The sequence below is a fragment of the Pomacea canaliculata genome, linkage group LG5 (assembly GCF_003073045.1).
Source record: "Pomacea canaliculata isolate SZHN2017 linkage group LG5, ASM307304v1, whole genome shotgun sequence".
In the NCBI taxonomy this organism is placed as follows: Eukaryota; Metazoa; Mollusca; class Gastropoda; order Architaenioglossa; family Ampullariidae; genus Pomacea; species Pomacea canaliculata.
The window spans coordinates 11,755,238-11,763,169 of record NC_037594.1 but is presented as its reverse complement, the minus strand read 5'-3'; positions in this window follow the sequence as shown (position 1 = coordinate 11,763,169).

The window sequence follows — 7,932 nt, the reverse complement described above, 5'->3', positions numbered from 1 at the left end:
ATGATGTGAGGCATCAGGCATGATTAGCAAAATGAAAGATGAAAAGTTTCCAATTGGGTTTTCCCTTTATCAGTTCTGCCAAGGAACTATCAGAAAATTACCTTATATATTTCTGGCTATACCCCGAAGAAGGTACAGAGAAAATTTTGTTGTGTATTTCAAGAAATGATGGAAAGTTTGGAGGGAGACATAAAAGAATACAATCGAGCAAGTTATAACTTGAGCAAATGAAGGACTAGTACATGTAGTCCCAAAAAGCTCAGTTGGTGACTTTGGTGGAGAAGCCGAAAACTGTTCAGGAAATTTAAACTGCTGCTCCACTTGGAGAAAGAGCATTTCAAAAACAAATTGAATTTGTTCATATATCCCAAGTGCAGGCTGGACAATCTCGGGGCCCAGATGTTTATAAATATGCACCTTGACTTTGCAACACTCTTTTTTTGCTGCATCCACGGGTAAAAAAGACCCCAAAATTGTAAACTGCATAACATATATTACATATACATATTTAATAATGTTGAAAAGATGTAAGGAAGTATCAATATGTATAATAACTATCATTATTCTTATCATAATTATGGTCTAGGTGCAAATATTATCACCGATCAGTGTTACAAAAAGTCATTGCTAATGTAGATAATGTTTTTCACTTTTATTATTATTGGAAAAGTTCCCAGTTTGAACCATATTTCCAAGTTTTATTTTGGACATTTAGGTAAGCATTTGCATGTGGTACTTTTCCTCAGCATGTTTCTTCTATGCAGTAAGTGAATGATAGAACAATGGTGGCCCGCACCCAATTGGCTAGCAGTGTTTACTTCACCAAAAAGGAAGTGGCCCTGTGGACCACAGCTGCTGCCTGGCTTCAAGCTATCAGATAACACTGTCAATTTTTGCTGAATCTCTGGGGTTAAACTGAAAACATCTTAAAGGCATATCATCACCCTCCATCACTCACCTGAGTTAGTTTTGCTAATGCAAATTACATCAAAGGAACAGAATGTACAAGCCTTGACACTGAAATAAAAATTCATCCTATTTCCTGCTGACAGACTGTGCTGCTAATTATGTGTGTTACTTTTAGGTGGTGGTCAAAAAGTATTTGTTTAAACAAGTGTAAAGACTGTAACAGGATTTTCCAGACATGCGTTTATACATGCATTAAGGAATACACGTATATACATACCCATTGAGTTGTGCACACATGTACACATCAGCATTGTCACTACCTGCAGTGTACATAAATATTGATGCATTTTTATTCCAAGGACATTTTGATAACAAGTAACATGAGAACATGGCACACGGTATCTGCTGTTGGTAATTGCTTTCACTTATTTGGCTTTCAACTTATTGCATGCACACCTGTTGCGGTATTGTACTTGTGTTTGCAGCAGTTCATCATTCAAAACAGCAAAAAATCATGGGGCTATACATCTGCTGCAAAGAAGCTTCGGTCTGCAGGTCCAGTGCATGAAACGAAAGGCAGAGGAAAGCAGGAGGATGCTTATGCTGTCCAAAAGGATATGGAAATTCAAGAAGCACATCGACTTTTGACAGGTTTTTCCCTTCCTATTTTTTAGCATAGTATATTATGAATATTTAATAGGTCACAATTTAGCTTGCATTCTGGTTTTAGTGGGTTGTTGCTGAGGTGCGTTCTTAGTTTTAATATCTGTTTAAAGGAGCATAATGTGATGAAAGTTTCTATTCTTGATGCTAATATGTCCTTGCAGAAATGCTTTAAGTGTATTCATGTTCTTTATTTTCAGTGGCTTTGAGAGATCAAAGATGAGAAATGTATATTTTTACAAGTATGTGTGTGTGTGTGTGCGCGCATGTAAATACATTAAAAAGATAGACATGTCATAGCTAATTTGCACTTAAGATATATATAATGACTTGTTTAGAAGCAGGTGTAGGTGATCAAGAAATGGATGAAAATGAAAGAGAGCAGCTTCTGGTAAGACAGCATTTTATAATACTTTTCCCTTTTTTTTAAAGAGCTTATCATTAATGTAAGTTTTGTACCATTTAAAGTAAACTATTCTTTTCATAATGGTAATTTTAATAGTGATGGCAAGCCAAGAAGTCAAAGGTCTTCTATGAAACAAATAAATAGCAGCTACCTGTTTAGAATTGTAAATGTAAAATCTTCTTCTTCCTATTCACCCCCCAGTGGAGCATAGGGCCGAATCTACTACAAGCATTCTAAAAATAATGCAGCACAATATGTCTCTAGATCTACAATGATTTCCCTCTCTCTAAACACTTGTTTTCCGAACATTTTTTAGAATACATTTTTCTCAATGACTGTTTTATCCAGAGGGAGCTGGTGTTAGCCACAGGTGCAAAACATATAGTTGAATACCCTTACCCCACTCCCAGATACACTTATTGCTTTTTTTTCTCCATTTACTAGCTGTTACCATATGCTTAAAAATTCAGCCTACTGCTGACATTTTTGTGTCAGAGACATTTGTGTATTTTTGTTGCAGGTTGCTCTTCGTAATTCACTGAAAAATACGCAAGCAGCTCAAAAAAACAAGGATGAAGATGAAGTGGCAACCTCTGACAGTGAAATTCCACATGAAAAGGTTGCCAGCTCAACGAGCAGACTTAGGCATGATCAAAGGGGAAAAACTGAAGCTACATCTGAGGTCAGAGTGGAGAATCTTCCCAAAAGGGAAAGAAAGAGAAAGTATAGGAGAAATATGGAGACTGAGGAAGAGGTAGAGGTCAGCAGTAGTTCTGAGAATGGTGACTGGAAAGGGTCATCTGAGGCAAGTAATAGTAAGCTCTACAGGTCACCTTTACAAATCACAGATGAACACAGACAGCGAGCCATCCACATGCTAAGCAAGAAGGTAAGTTCAGCTTGTAGAAATTAGTATTTGGATGGAATAAAGTGTTATGCTGCTCTCATGTCAATAATTAATTCATTTAATATGGACAAAATCAACATGATGGAACATTTTGAATGGTAGTGGTGGCACAAAGCCCAATGAGTTTCATTATTTATACCTATTACAATAAAATCAACCATCGGTGACACAATTTAAAGAGCATTTTTTAAATATGATGTGATTTGCAAGAATGATAGTTTTTGTTTTCTTGTACTTAATTTGAATGAAAGATAGTAACTGTATGGAACAGAGAGCTTTTGTCATGAACGCAGGTCACAAGGCAGAAATTAAAAACAAATTGTGTGAAGAATGTTAGAAACAAATTACAAATGGCACATCTAGTAGAAATTGTAAGTTCCAAAATGCAAATCTATAATTTTGCAACATCTGTCATAACCCTTTATCAAGAAATGACAAATTTATATGCAAATTTATAAAGTAGCTTTTGCTGATACAGAACGTGAGCGGTCAAAATTAACACTAATTTTCCTGGAATTTGTCAGGGGATTTGCTTTTGCTCTAATGTTACTATTTTCTTGTCATTTTCGGTTGTTGGGGTACAAATTCTTATCAGACTGAGAAACTGGCAACTGTCTAAAATATAGCTCTTGACCAATGGACTCATTGCCTACTTTAAAATATAACAAAATACCTGACTGGTTGACTATTTTAGTTTTTTAGGGGAAATAATCCATTGTGAAAACAATCCCTGAAGATGCCAACAGTTTCTTTATATATATATATGATATTCCATTTTATTTATTTTTTTTTTATGGTGTGATTTGTTTTGTGAACAGTAGCTGTAGCTGCGAAGATGTTCACTTCTGCAGTTTCATTGAAGAGTTAATATTTGAATCGTTTGTAGATCATGTCCTTGCATTTTAGAAACTAGTGGAGTAATGTTGGCTTTGACTTTTTTAGAAAACATTTTAGGTAAAACTTGTTTTTTAAAAAAAAAGTCAGAAGACAATTTTCAGATTCGCTATCATAATTTTTTGTTGTTGTTGTATGTTCTGTCATAAAAATGTCAACATTAACTTGGAGGAGCAAGAAACTGAACTGTAAAGAGTTGATGTCTTATCTTGCAGTCTTATCACCTTATAGGGATATCTCTTGGTGAAACTCACGGTCTGGTAAATAAGAGTTGATACTGCCGTTGTCACCATGTCTGAACTGTCTGGGCACTTTCTCATACTGCCACCATTACAGTCTTGTTTGAGACATTGAAGCAGCTTATTGATGATGATGGCGACAGCACACAAAAAAGTCAAAGTCCTTTGAAAAAAAAGGAAATAACAACTTATTCAAAAGTATAATATGTATCTTTGGTTCAGCTGTAGAGAATTCCTTACAGATTGCTTAACAGCTATTATTTTTTTGCTTTAAAGTTTGAAATCCACCAGCACTATGTGTTATAAAAGCCCACCATGATGACTTGCATCTTTATGTGCTATTTCAGATATTTGATTCTGTAGTACTGAGTTCTTTTACTTGAATTACAATGACCAAGTACAGTTGTTTCAATGTTAAAATACTTGATGCTGTCACTATAATTTGTGCAGATTTCACAGCAGCTCGCTCCTATAAAAGAAAAAAGTGAATGTGAAGTAACATCTGAGGCTTTGTTCATGACAGGAAAAGAAAATTTATCTGGGAAGGTTAGATTTCATTATGTGTTGAGTAGTCAGTCTTATAGTTACAGTTTTCACAATATCAGTTAAATATTGCCAGAACATTTCTAGTGATAAATGTATGGCGGTAAAAAAGAAAAGCTGCTGAATTTTGTGATAAGACTTGTGGCTAGTTTGTTATAAGTTAATCTTAGGCTGTTATACTTATATGAATAATGAAAAAATTGTGATAGTATCTGATCAAAAGTCAAATTTTTATTGGTGCAGAATACTACATCGATAAAGTTCAGATAAATATTGGTAACAAATTGGAAAAATAAATGACAAACAAATCAGTGTATATATTTACAAGTGACACAGTTTTGCATGTTATGTTGCCTGTGTCTTTGTGTGTGTGTCTGTGGGGTCTTTTGTTTTGTTTTGTAAATCACCATGCGCTTGCCCATAGGGCCGGGATATAGCTCTTTATAAGTTCATTTTATTATTATTATTTTTTAAAAACCAACTAATATAGTCATTAGCCTCAATCCAGCCTACGACATTGTGATTGAAAGTATACCGTCATTTGACTATTCTCATCTGTTACACCAGTATTTTTGACTGCAGCCTTTGGGCCAAAGTCAAGTCATTGCTAAAAAATGTTCTTTATGCCAAGTGTAGTAACAATTTCAAATGAGTGCACAATCTTAGACGTTAGAGAATGCAAAAGGACTGTATGAATGGGTGGTATTCTAGTTTGGAGCTTGTGGTTCAGGTGAGGAAAAATATGTGTTTTGTTGAATACATCTGTGTACTGTGTTTATTTATGAATGCAAGTATTAAAACTGTCTTGTGTGAGGAGTGGTTTTTACCATTGTGTTATTTTATACAGGTGAGTGTATTGTTTAGTATAAATATGCACTTATGCTTCAGATTGTATGTTGTTCTGTATAAATATTTTACATGCTGGGTGAATTTTTATAGCAGTATTGTACAGTTAGATGATTGTCACTGTGTCAGGAGAAATATGATTTATAGATTTTTTTGGTTATTCCTGACCTGTAATTATCATAATAATTAAAAAATTATCATCATACATTTACCTAGAACAGCGCTCTCAGGGAAGGCTAAATTTCTATTTCTGTTCAATTACTGAAATTATAAAGATTTATTCAGGTAAATTTAACAAACTGTTATTTTTCATCAAGTGTTTGTCCAGGCAAATTAAACAGCATTTATTCATATTGACCTCAAATCTTTTCTTATATGTTTTTACCCAGCATTCTCAAGCTCATAGCTACTGTTAACAGATTTTGCTGTAATTTTAATTCTGTTTGTTCAAAAGTGTTTGCAGATATGTCTGTTTACTTGTTCACTCTCCAGCCCATAAGCTTTATTCAAACGTGTTACTCGAAAAGCAGTTTATACTTCTTTCTTGTTTACAAAAGTCAGTGGGGACCTGTTGATTTTCATACATATACATGTATATTTAAGAAACTAGTTGCCATTTTTTTTTAATCATTAATATGGCTGTATTTATGAGTAGCTTTTTAATTTTTATTTTTTAATTTTATTAAGATACAAGTTTAGTTTATTCCTTGTTGCTTCTTCTGAAGAGCATAGGGCGACAAACATCATCGACCAGCACGACGGTTTTGGGCGTCCCCTTCGTTGGCGGTGGTTCCAATGTGCTTTGTCCGAGACATCGCTATCAGCTCTATACCGTCTACTATCCTAATCTCCCTCCAATCTCAAGGTTTTCCCGCCTCTCGCCAGTAGCCAATGGTCTCAAGACGAACGTACAAGCGAAAACAATGAATAATGCCTGTAAAAATATTATTGATGGCGTTTGGAGTCCTGCTTAAAATTTATTTGCCTTATCTACGAGATCTTGCCTTCTGATATCTCTTTTAGATCTCTAAGCACCCCACTGAGTGTGAGACACAACATGTGATCGTTAATGAGCGCGTAAAGTTAGGTCAATGCCAACTATTGTAACACAGGCCCATCCAATCTCATCAATTTATGGATTAAGGAATCTGTCTCATTAGTGAATCTAGAACAGATGATTCTAGTTCTGATTTCCTATATAATTATTTTTCAGACTAGTCGCTTATTGGATATAAGAGAAGAAAAACTGAGACAGGCAAAGTCACAGACTTCAGATCCAGATCAACGTTCGACTTGACTAATGACATCTGGATAAGAATAAGTGTTTAAACAAAACCAACTGAAAAGTTGCTAGGTGCTGCAGTCTGACCAAATAGGAATATCAGCCTGCATTTACATCCACGATAAACATACCCGTTCAGTGGATGAAGAGCAAGTCTAACCCAAGAAACAATAAGCACCTAACATAACTGCAAGGTATTACAGCTTAATTCTTAAATATTATTCAAAGAATTCAGGTGTTTATAGTTTTGTACTTTCTGAATGAACTGTGTATTGTTTTACTTATTGAATTTTGTAACAGAGTGCTCTGTCCACATGGATATATTTGTCGTGTATACATTTTAGGAATATGATAATAGTAACAGTGACAGATTGAAATCCACACGGTACATTGTATGCTTGAAATCATCCAGAGACTTGCTCAAACTACTATTCTAATGTTATTGTCCAGTAAAATGGTTTTGGGATTCTGGTTTTCATCTTATAAATATTAGATCTATTTTCTATTTATTTTCGGCCATTGTGAACCACAACACAAAACTGAAGAATTAACACAGAAATGGTTGCAACCTTAAGTCATTGTATGTTAGTCTGTTAGCCCTAGATAGTTTGTTGAAATGCTTTGTTTTCTTTGTCTCTTTTTTCTTCGGTAGGATTCCCATGTCTGATATAATTACTTTTTTATTGGTGTGTTCTGTATTGCTGGAAAACAGTTCAAAAGTATACATCATGATCAACATGGCATCCCTTGGATGAGCACTGTCATCCTCAACAGAAGTAGCGTTATTAATACAAGTCTGATTCTTTGTAATGACAATTAAATATACAGTGGAACTCGGTTAGCGAACGCCTCGGATAAGCGAATTATTTCGGAAACGAAATATTTCGTTAAAGTTTGTCTCGAGGATAGCAGAACAAAATTTCGCGATAACGAACAGCCCACAGTGAACCACACGGAATAGAAAAAACGACCAGACATGTCCCATCACTTCCAAAAAAAAAAAAAGCAAAGAGTACGGAGACACAAGTTCGAATCAGCGTTCCTTTTCTATTGCGCATCCTTCTTATTTAGTGATTGTTGTGCTTTATTTAGTTTTAAGATATCCCCGAATAATGGCTCCAACACAAGATTAAGAGCAAATTAATAGTAGTGTAGAAATGAAGGAACGAGAGAAACAACTGATTGAAGTTGTAAAGAGAAACGAAGAAAATGAATCTTCAAAGTACAATTGAATAAATGATGA